Source organism: Pinus tabuliformis, chromosome 4_1 (assembly GCF_031772625.1).
Source record: "Pinus tabuliformis cultivar Carrire ecotype Pingquan chromosome 4_1, CPIR1, whole genome shotgun sequence".
Taxonomy (NCBI): Eukaryota; Viridiplantae; Streptophyta; class Pinopsida; order Pinales; family Pinaceae; genus Pinus; species Pinus tabuliformis.
In genome coordinates this window covers 807,374,118-807,386,661 of record NC_142303.1, presented here as the reverse complement: position 1 = coordinate 807,386,661, position 12,544 = coordinate 807,374,118, and positions in this window count along the sequence as shown.

The following is a 12,544-nucleotide window of genomic DNA, read 5'->3' as shown; positions in this document are numbered from 1 at the left end:
CCATTCAGGGCTGCGCTGATCCTCCTAGGGTCAATTTCCCACCTTTGGAATGTGTTTTCCCAACTTTTCTCTATTTGTTTGTTTGTTGATTGATCAATGAATGTTATGTCTCAGAGAACAAGTTTCTATCTCCTTGTCTAGCCCTACTTTGATTTGATTGATTAATGTTTCTTTAATGTTTTCTTTGTCATTATCAGTCTATAGTCAAAGTTAGAATATAGTTGATTAATCTTCGTTCGAAAGAAAGTGTCGTAAAGTCTTCTTTTCCTTCAAAATAGAATTGTCGTAAAAGTCTTCATTCTTATGAAAGATTGATTGATTGTATGTGCATATTTCCTTTTGTTCATATTCACATTAAGGAAATCGAAAAGAAATACATGCATGTTGCATTGAAAAAGTTTGTGTGTGCTCATAGGAATAGTGTAGGGAAATTGCATTAGATTGTGCTCTTTTCTCTTTGATCAAAAGAAATCTGATTGCTCTATCCCTAAGTAGCTAGGATTTTCATCGTTAAATTGAATGGAAAGAATGCTTATCATGATAGTTGCATTCCTATGAATTTCATAATACATCACATTGTGAACTTGAAAGGCAAATTCCTAAGCAAGATCAACTTAAAATTAACATTAATTTACTTAATGGAGCATGGTCATTAACGAAAACATTTAGTGGTTCTAGGCTAGAGACATGTTCCAATGTCGTAAAAAAAAGCACATGTCGCTAACTTGTCTACAATACATACTGAGTGTGATACCTCATTCCACGTACGTGAGTATGTCATAGCTCATCCATGTACCTTCAGGTATATAGGGCAGTGTTACAGTACGTAAAGTATATGGGAATGCTCTCACTGTGCGGTTTTGCATTAGACAGCGCTTATACGGACTCGACCTCCATGTACCTTCAGGTATATATGAGAGGACAACACTAGGTTGCTATCCATCCTTAGGTAACCAAGTCGGTCACCTTGTACACTGTGATACACTGAACACAGCTTTTAGGGAGATTGTCTGCCCGTAATTCTTGGTTTGCTAGGAGGTATTCTACAGTTCACAGTTGCTTGGTAAACCTTTTGCCTAGATTATCCCTCTTTTTTTTTGTTATGTTACTTTGATTAAAATAAAATTAATTGACCATGGATAACATTCTCCATGATCGCTCCTTAGTTGATCTTAGGTTGAAACATATGGCGACAAATCTGGAGTCCACCGATCAAGGAATTCCTTTTGATGGGAATCCTAGTCCTTTTCCTCCTTTTGGAAATATCGGTGCTCCTTATATGACTACATTGTCCCTTCTAAGATTTATCATTGGCTTGCTAGTATGGTTGTTTTCAACCTCCTTGGTTCAAAATGTCGTGATTTCTCCGCAATCTAGTACTCCTCCAACTGGACAAAATCAACCTCCAGTTGATCCTAAAGCTGACCCTTTGCCTTCTTCCTCATTTGTTTCTTCCTCCCCTTCTTCCTCTTCGCCTGGTTAAAGTGTTGGTACTAGTAACCGGGTGGCTAAGAAGAAGAAGAAAGGGAAGAAGAAGAAGAAGAAAGGGAAGAAGAAGAAGAAGAAGCAAATTCAGCAAAGTGGAAACCAAGCAACCATTACTTTGAATGAAATATTTGATGAGAAACCATCCGTCAAGCCTCACAAAGTTCGATATCCATGCAAACTTTGTGCGGAAGACCATCTTCTTCGAAATTGTCCTGATATTCCTCAGATATTAGAAGAATGGTCTTCTTGTTCACATCATCCTGTGTCGTCAACTTTTCGAGATCATGTTGGTGACACACCATCAATTAGTGGTAATAAAGTTCATGGAAATAAAGGTAAAGTTAAGTTTCCCTATAGGTTATGCGAAGGGAATCACCCCATTCACCTTTGTCCCTATCTGGATGAAGCCAAAAAAGTGTTGTATAGCCATCCTGCTTCTATGTAGCGACTTCCATATGATTATAGGAGACTATCCCTCAATCCTTCACTAGTTGATGAATTGACTGACTCAAATCAACCATCGGTCAAACCCACTCTCTCTGAAAGTGAATCCTACGAGTCTATACCTGACCCAAATCAACAGGTGAATGAAATAGTTGACCCAATTTCACCTTCAGGTAATCGTACCTTTCCCGGAGAGAGTGAATATGATACCACTCAGGTTCTTTTCGTTTCTTCAGATTCAAATGAGCTTGGGGGCAATCCTCCTATTCCATCAAGACATGAGGAAAATCCTCCCATTCTTGTAACTCAAGGGGTTAATTCTCTCATTTCTACGGTACCCCCTCCAAGTAGTCTGGCCACTTCCTTTGATTGGAATCGACTGGTAGGATTTCATCTTCCTTATTATGTGCCTTTCTAGATCATAGTACAGGTTTGTAATATGATTGTATCTAGCACTATTATAGATGAAGGTGCATTTGTAAGTATCCTTTCCTGAACTGCTTAGTAAGTTCTCAGTTCGCTGCCGCTTGTGCATTTTACCCAAAATCTATTGGCTTTTAACAGAGGAACGAGTCAACCATTAGGGATCCTTCCTCAGTTGCATATTACTTTGGGAGGAAAAATCATTTATCTAAATGTGATGGTAGTCCCAAACCCTTTAGATTACAATTTAATTCTTGGGCGCAACTATGTTTATGACATGGGAGTTATTGTTTCAACACTCTTTCGAGTGATTTGTTTTAAAAAAAATGAAACCAAGGATATGAGCATAGTTCCTTGTCTTGTGTCAAGCTCGTTAAAAAATGAAACAAGGAATATGAGGATAGTTATTTTACTGTGTCAACCTCATTAAAAAATGTAACATCTCCCATGAGGACAGTTCCTTGTCTTGTGTCAACCTTGTTAAAAAATGAAACCAAGGATATGAGGATATTTCCTTGTCTTGTGTCAACCTCATTAAAAAATGAAACAAAGGTCATGAGGATAGTTCCTTGTCTTGTGTCAACCTCATTAAAAATGAAACAAGGAATATGAGGATAGTTCTTTTACTGTGTCAACCTCATTAAAAAATGAAACAGCTCCCATGAGGATAGTTCCTTTTCTTGTGTCAACCTTGTTAAAAAATGAAACAAGGAGTATGAGCATGGTTCCTTGTCTTGTGTCAAGCTCATTAAAAAATTAAACAAGGAATCTGAGTGAAGTTCCTTGTCTTGTGTCAAGCTCATTAAAAATGAAACAAGGTCCCCTGGAGCAAAGTTCTAATTCTAGTCTTTGATTAGATCTCATAAAATCCCAGTCGAGTATTTCACTTGATCTTGTAAATGAACCTTCATTCCATCCACCTGATAGCCACGAATAGTCTACTTAGGTGAATGTAATGAAGCTTGGGGGGCATGCACCTAGTGGTAAAGTTAAGTTTCTTTGTAGTTTATGTGAAGGGAATAACACCATTCACCTTTGTCCCTATCTAGACGAAGCCAAAAAGGTGTTGGATAAGAGTCCTGCTTCACCACAACGACTTCCATCTGGTTACAGGAGACTCTCCCTTTCATCATGTTGGGTGAATGTAAACCAATCTCAAGCATAGTCCTTCGTTTCAAGCTTGTGTAAAAATGAAACTGAATCCAGGCATAGTTTTTCATTCAAGCTTGTGTAAACATGAAACTGAATCCAAGCATAGTTTTTCAATTCAAGCGTGTGTAAACATGAAACTGAATCCAAGCATAGTTTCCCATGGTCAAGCTTGTGTAAAAATGAACCCATCTCCATTTTAATCCTCATGATTGCCATTCTATCAGCGTCTTTCGTCAGATGAGCCTTGGTTGTTTTCACCCCATCACCACTATTAGTGTCAATATTTCCATCCTTCCTCCAGTGATCAAACGTGCTCTTACAAAGTGATTTTGAAGTGTCAAGGTCAAATTTTATCGTTTCAGTGAGTCTTCAAGCAAAATTTGGTCACTAGGCATTAGGTCTAGGGTTTGCTTTCACTCCTTTCAAAGTTGTCCAAATGTCGGTCTATGTCACTATTCAGCTGAGTGCACCATCATTCAGAGGTTTTCATTATCATGTCAGGTTCCAATGGGTCATTTTACACCTTGTTCATGCTTCAGTTGCGCCTAGGTAAGGTTCATTTCCCTCTCCTAGGGTTTTGAAGGCAATTTCTCTTGGACGGTTAAATCATCATCAAAACTTGTATCCTGATGTTCATCCACCTTCCCCTATCCTTAATGTACCTTATTAAACACTTCCCATCACTGAGATTCCTCAAATTCCTCATTTTCGCACAAACCCTAGTTTCTTGCTACAAACCCTATTTTCTAGGTTGGGCCTGTGTTTTTCCCTTTTGGACCCCTTCCCCTCACTCAATTTCTGAGAGTCCACTTTCCCTACTTCCTAACATCCTTCCCTACTTCCCAAATTTCCTCAAGAATTTAGAAGCTCCCTGTCCCCTTCATTTCGCTTCATTTCGACAAATCTCTTGTTCCACACATCGGGGTAGGTTTTACTCAAATGATGTTTCTGAGCAAGGAAAGATGAATTTGGAAAAACTGAGAGAGGTTTTTGTCCAAAACAGGCCAACGAAGAAAAAAATCCTTCACTTTTTACACAGGCATCATGGTTTTAGAGAAATGTCAAAAATAAAATTGCCTCGGGAGAATTGATGCACCTCTGAAGTGACCTTGGGAAAATCAAGTTTTCTCCTAGCTTGGTCAGCCAAATGACTTTTTTGATGATTACAATGATAACTCGACACAAATATCTTTCCAATAAGCTATCATGAGCTCAATTTGGAGTTGAGGAAGGCATTTAAAAGTTGACTGTAACAGCACTCTCCCTTTAGGCAGCCTCATTTGGCACATTTTGACCAGTCTTGGGAGATTTGATTTTTGACAGCACAAATGAATTCCAAATTGAAAAATTCTAGTTGTGTTGGAAGTTAGACTCAAATACATTTCCAACGAGCTATCCTGCACCCAATTTGGACACCGGGAAGGCCTCCAAAAGTCTCATGAAAAACGCACTATGTACAGGGTCTATGCGCCACGCCTCAAGCCTTGTGCGTCGCGCCTTCTCCCTGTGCGCCGCACCACGTGGTGTGCGCTTCTGATAGGAGGCTCAAAATGAAAAAAAAATTATATTTTTGGATTTTCATGAAAAATCATGACTGTTGGTGCATGGCCAAGAAGTTTGGGCAAGTTTTGAGTCCTCAGGAGGTCAAAAACACCCTAAAAATGACCTCTCTACCCCTAATTTCACACATAGAAAGCAGTCTTGGGAGATTGAGTTTTTGGAGGAGAAAATGGGCACCAAATTCCGAAATTCCACTTGGATTGGAAAATAGATAGGCAGGGATTTCCAACAAGCACACTTGGGCTCAATTTAGACTTCAGAAAGTGCCTCAAACTCAGCCTCAAAGTGGTGCGACGCATAGATAAATTGGCGCGGCGCACAGAGAATTTTGGCTTGTTTTTCACTGTTCAGCTCAGCAATTCGCCTAGTTTTGACCAGTTTTGCTTCTTGAATTTATTCTTGAATTTTCATGATGTAATTTGACAACCATGATGTAATATTGGCACATTTTCACTTGTTCTAGAAGATTCATTCACCAAAAGGTGAAATGTGAATGAATGAATCAATTTCCTAGCATATAGGGGTAAGTTGTTTGACTACCTAGTTTTCAGTTCCTTATTTAGAATTGGTTCAAACAACTCCTAGAATGATGAGCTCGACCCCTAGAGGCAAGGGAATTGGTTGGGCTAGTCTATATCATGTATTTTCTAAGTCATTTTTAGGGTTGGACTCTTGGGAAAAGCTTGGCAATCTATTGTACATTCTATCTCTGCCTTTTTGGCTAAGGAAAGACCAGGGTTTTGCAACACTGTTTGGGATCCATGTGGCTTTATGTTTTGATGGTGTGCTTCTCTGAGTAATTGTAATTTCATTAGTGTTATGTGTATCATTTTCTTGCTTCTTCTTCTAAATTTGAAACAAATGAGTGATTAAGGTGGAATTCATAACTGTTATGCTCTGCCTTTGAATTTGTTTAAATTTCCATGTTTTCATCTGTTTAAGGAGAATTCTTGAGACTTTCTTTCTCTCCTTAGCTCCTTGCCAGTCTGATCTATCCATCTCACTTGCTTTAAAGCATCAAAACGATTGCCTTCCTTGCCCCAATCAGACCTCTGCAGAAATTGTGCCTCATCCCCGAGCCCAAATTTGCCTTTCCCATTTTTTCAATAAAACCCTCAAAAACTCAAATCAAATCCTTTGCACTTAATACCTAGCCTAAGATCAGTTGCAAAAATCAGTCATCTCGAGACCCATCGCTTGTCTTTCGCCGAGATCAACCCGGAGAGAGCCCTCTCCTGTCCTCGTAGGGCTAGCTACGAGGCTGAGCGTGGTTTGATGTGGACCTAGAATCTTGTCTTTTCAACCTGAGACAAATCTAGGCTCTAACAACCACCATCCCTTTGGCCGATCATACGCTTTCACTTGGTTGTTTTACCCTTTTTGAGGAACAGTTGCAATGAGTGGTCTTATTAGCCAGCCTCTTCACATAAATCAACATGTTTTGAGAAGTTCCAACATCATCGGAACCAGTTGCTATCCTAGACACCACTCGTTCCTCAAAGTGGAGTCCTATTTAAGCTCTTTCCAGACTCTCTAAACACGAAAATATTGTTGAGCGTTTGTCCTTTCCAGCTCATTAACAGATTGGAAACGACATCTCTCTTGTATTATTCTACGCTTTTCAGGCTCGAGAGATTAATTTACCAAAAAGAACTTGTGGAGTTTTCTTTTTGTCCTATTTTCAAACTCTCTAAACATGAAAAGGACCAAGTTATCTTTGTCTTTAAACTCGTTAACACATCAAATAGCGACAAACTTGTCCATCTGGACAAGACCGAGTTTCACCTTCGCTAGAATCGTTACAAATCAAATAGCGATGGATTCACCCGAAGGGTGAAATTATACAACAAACATATGTTATTCTCTTGGCACAAGCTTGTTACATATACATTTGGGCACATAGATCCCATCATCCAGATAAGTGTTTTAGGGCTCATCAAACCCTAATTTCAATTGCTACATGCCCTAAACAAGTCACTCCTTTGAATGCCTCCTTCCCAGACATTTTCATGACTTGAAGACATCCAAAAATGGCGTCTAGAGGGACCAGCACAAGTAGACCCATGTAAGGGTGTGTTGCAGAGCAGTTAAGTCCATGCTAGGGTGCTCTGCAGAGCACTTAGGCTTCCTTTCCCCTGCGCTGGGCGAGTTTGAGCGAAATTCACATAGGGTTTGGGGAATATTATTATCTTTTGGAGTCATCTAGAAAGTTCCCTCACTTATCAACTCCTATGAGATCGAAAATGGATGAGGAATGAGTTAAGATGCATCCTATCCTCTCATCCCTTCCTCCATGGAACTAATTTTATACATTTTGAATAATTTAACACATATTCAATGGAGATTATCTTGATCATGTACTATTACGGAATACATACACAATACATAAGCTCCTATATGTTTATCATCAATTTAGTAGCATCAAGAACAATAAAACATCAAGAGCATTCACACATTAACACAGTATGTAACCCAGGGAAAGAATCTCGCTAAAAACCCCAACTATCTGTATATTAATGATTGAGAACATGTAACATTACAAAGTACAATGCTTATCACAAGCAATCCAGTACCAGCTCCACCTGTTACACACAATACAACTCAGATCTGATCTCCAAATCTATTCCACTGCTTGCCTGCCTCCACTGCTCAATACCTGCTCAAGAATGAATGAGAATGGATTAACCAAACTCGTATTTACCTCCAAAGAATCACTCACACTGTGAAAGACATGAGCAGAGGCTATAATACTGGGCAAATACTTTGGAAAACTCATTGGCATACTCAAATCTCTTGATTGTGCAAATCCTCATGCACAACTATAGTCACAACTGATAGCAATATGATCCTCTAACACCTGTCCCTGCTGAACTGAACATGCACTGACATGCAACTAAGTTAACTGATGTATTCTATAGTTGAATTATGAGTTAATAATTAGTTTAACAACTCATCATTATTCTATTTGCAGTTAGACTAATTACAACTAGTTTAACTAAGTCAAACTGAACACAACTCCATCAACTCCACAATCAACTCCACCAAACTCAACTGATTGAGTTCTAAATGAAGTCATGCATGCAACAACTCAACTGACCCACAAAGAAAGCGTACTTCCTTCTGACAGCTGCATGTGCCACATCTGTAGCTCAAACTGAAGTGCTCCAAGAGAATAAGATCAAGTTTATAGTCCAAATATTATTATGAGACAATAATATTTGACTTTTCTATTTTGGACAGCCAGTCTAAAAATAGACTTTGATCACTCCTGCTGTGATCACTCCTACTGTGATCACTCCTGCTGTGATCATTCCTGCTGTGGTCACTCCTGCTGTGATCATCCCTGCTATGATCCAAAAATAGAACTTGCGCCATAATTTGCCTGCGGGCCCACTTAGTGAAGGCGACTCTTTTCACTAAGCTCCATCATCTTGTTGCAATCTCAACACTCCCTCTCGACAAGATATGGATTATCAGAAACCCCTATCGTGCCTCGATGGTATTCGAATTTGCTCCTGGTGAGAGCCTTCGTCAGAATATCAGCATCCTGATCCTTCGTTGGAATGTATGAAAACAACATGATCCTCCACTGCACACAATCTCTGATATGATGGTACCTGATGTCAATATGCTTAGATCTATCATGAAATACAGGATTAGCTGAGAGTTTAATGAAACTATGGTTATCACAGTAAATCACAGTAGGATCCAAATGAGAACCGAACAAACCAACCAGGATCTTCCTCATCCATATAGCCTCGCATGCAGCCAAACTTGCTGCCATATACTCGGCCTCTGCTGAACTGAGTGCCACGGATCTCTGCTTCCTGTTGTACCAAGAAACTGTTGTCGATCCAATACTGAAGACCCCTCCTGATGTGCTCTTTCTGTCCATTGGGCTCCCTGCCCAATCTGCATCCGTGAAGCCACATAGCTTCACCTCATCCTCCTGTCTGTACCACAAACCATATCCCGATGTGCCTTTCAAATAACGCAATACATGCTTGCATGCCTTCCAAAAGAGCTTGGTAGGATTAACCATAGCTTGTGAAAGCTGGTTAACTGCATAGCATATATCTGGTCGTGTATTGACCAAATACATCAGCGACCCCACCAACTGCTGATAAAAAGTGGCATCCACTTCTTCTCCCGAAGTGGCATCCTCCTTCCTCCAACCTCCAGGAAGAGGAGTATCAACAGGCTTGCAGCCATGCATGTTGAACTTCTCCAGTATCTCCCGAGCATACTTGCCCTGAGAAACAAACAGTCCACCACTGCGCTGCCATATTTCCAATCCTAGGAAATAGTGAAGGAGGCCCAAGTCCTTCATCTCAAACTCTGTAGCAAGATCCTTCTTGCATGACAGTATCAACAGCTCATCACCCGTTAGAATCAAATCATCAACATACAGTACAATGATAAGCAACTTACCCTCCACCACAATCTGGTATAGGTTAGGATCCGCCTCGCTCTTGGAGAATCCAAGTCTTGTGAAATAGCTGTTTATTCGTGTCTACCAAGCACGTGGTGCTTGCTTCAACCCATACAGCGCTCTCTTGAGCCTGCACACATGTGACTCGTTGTTGAAGACCTCAAAGCCTTCGGGCTGCTCAATGTACACCTCCTCCTCAATGACTCCGTTGAGGGACACAGTCTTCACATCCATCCGATGAATGTGCCATCCCATCTGCGCTAAGAGAGCAAGAATCGTCCGTATGGAAGAATACCTTGCGACAGGTGCAAAGGTCTCCTCATAATCGATCCCCTCTATCTGTGAAAAGCCTTGGGCAACAAATCTTGCCTTGTACTTCTCCACACTCCCGTCAGCTGCCTGCTTAACTTTGTAGATCCATCTCGAACCCACCACTGATTTCCCTTCCGGTCTAGGAACAATCTCCCATGCACTGTTTCTGACAATAGAATCATACTCTTCCACCATGGCGTCTACCCATGCGGGATCCTCCACAGCTTCCTCGAAAGAGGATGGCTCAGTCACAACACACTTGCTCATAAGAGCCATGTATCTAGTGTACCAATCAGGTGACTGTCTCTGCCTGCGTTGGGCTGTAGGTGGTCCTACAACTTTCTCTGCATCTTGAGCCAGTCGCTCAGCTTCTTTCAAGTGCTTTCGCCCTCTGATGGTTGGCGCTGCATGAGTGGTCTCTTCCACTCCATGAACCTCGTCCTATGGATGATCCACGTCCTGAAGCTCATCCTTAGGAACTAATAGCTCCTCATCTGCATGCAAGTGTAGCTCCCTCTCAAGCGAACACTTCATGGCTTTCTCCTCCTGAAATTTTATATCCCGTCGCACAACAATTTTACCATTGTCTGGAAAATACACACGATAGTTGTGGGGCATATCAGTGTACCCCACAAATATCCCAACCTCTGCGATCGGCTCCAACTTCTTCCTGGCATCCTTCGTCACATGCATGTAAACGTTAGCACCAAAAATCCTCAAATGAGAAAGATCAGGCTTCTTACCAGAATAAGCCTCCTCGGGTGTACTCATGCCAAGTATCCTATGAGGACAACGGTTTTGCACATCAAATGTTGTATTGCATGCTTCCGCCCACAAGTGAAGGGGTAGGCCCTGATCATGCAACATTGCCCGTGCAACAACCACAATCGTTCTGTTCTAACGCTCGCTACCTCGTTCTGCTGTGGGTTATGGGGAGCTATGAGCTCTCTTCGAATCCCTTCTGCCTTGCAGAAATCCTTAAACTCGTTTGAGATGTATTCACCACCATTATCGCTCCTAAGAGCCTTCACCTTCTTCCCTGACTCCTTCTCGACCAGTGCTTTGAATTCACAGAACTTTGAAAATGTCTCGCTCTTCTTCTGCATGAAGAAGATCCAGCACTTATGAGAGAAATCATCAACAAAAATCACATAATACCTGTGTTTTTCTGTCGAAGAAACTAAGAAAGGTTCACACACATCTGTGTGAATTCTCTCAAGGATTTTCGTGGCGCGACTATCCTTCTCGTGAAAGGTGGATTTCACAAACTTCCCCAAAGTACACCCCTTGCACTGATCTGACTGTGCAAGAGTGCCTTTAGGAAGCCCTGTAGTGATCTGCTACAGTATCTTCAAGGCTCCATGGTGAAGGTGACCCAATCTCTTGTGCCACAACTCGCCATCATCCCAGCTCACCAATCCTTCTGCCTTGCCTGCCATTGCTGCACATCCATCTACATGCAACTGATAAAGGTTCCTCACTCGAACCCTTATCTTCCGGGTCTCACCAGTTGTCTTGCTGCGTAGGAAAGCTTTTCCCTCGCTGAAAACAACATCATACCCTTTGTCTTCTAACATCGCCACAGAGATAAGATTCTTCTTCAATCCTGGAACATGCATGACTTCCTTCAATACGAAGGGTTTACCAGACTCCCTCTCAAAGGAAATGGTACCGATATCGGTCGCACTGTATCTACCATCATCGCCCATCTCGATGTGCACTCCAAGATCTTTGTCCTCCAGATCAGAAAACAAATCTCTATCTCCCGTCATGTGAAAATACGCACCATTGTCCAAGAACCACACCGATCCCATCACACTTGAAACCAAGCATGCGATCAATGAAAAATCAAGCTCAAACTGCGAGGCTAGAGCCTCTCCTACTACAGATCCAGCAGCCTGCTTGTTCTTCTTCTTCTGTGGACAATTAGTGGCATAGTGTCCATGTTGGTGACAGTGAAAACACTTCACCTTGGACATATCCTGCCTCTTGCCTTTCGCACCAGACTGAGAAGCTTTCTTGCTCTTCCCTTTCTTTGCTTTGGTAGCCAAAGCACAATTCTCTTCATCAACTCCCTTTGACGAAGATCCGTCCCTGGTACTCCGCCTGATCTCCTCTTGCACAAGATCTAACCACAGTCTTTCCCATCCTGGCAATTTCTCCCAACCATTGACAGAGTCCTGATAGGAATGACAACTCTTCGGAAGACCAAGGAGAGCCAAGCTCACCAAGTCCTCATCATCGACAGTAACCCCCACACTTCCTAGCTCATCTCGACATTGAGTGAACTTCGTGAGATACTTGGGCATACTGTCACCCTTCTCGCATTTGATGTTTCTGAGTTTATCTTTGACTGCCAGCTTCCTCTGATCGCTCTTTCTTTGGAATAGATCTGTTATAGCCTTCCACATCAGAAATGGGGAAGTCTTCCCATGCAGGCTGGACACAATGTGATCCTTCACGCCCTCCAACAGAATCCTTCGACATTTTGCGGTCTTCTTTTTCCAAACTTCCGCTTTAGCAGCATCAGTGGGCTTTGGAACATTCGTCTTTATGAACTCCTTCAGCCCGTTATCATCCAATACTGCCTCCATCCTGTCCTTCCATGCAATATAGTTTGAGCTACCCTCAAGAGCATACTCCAATCGCAATCCGTTTAAAGACATTGCTGCGTTGCAACCAAGAAAACACTGCTGCAAATTCGAATTTCCACCAGCTCCAACTCAACTACCT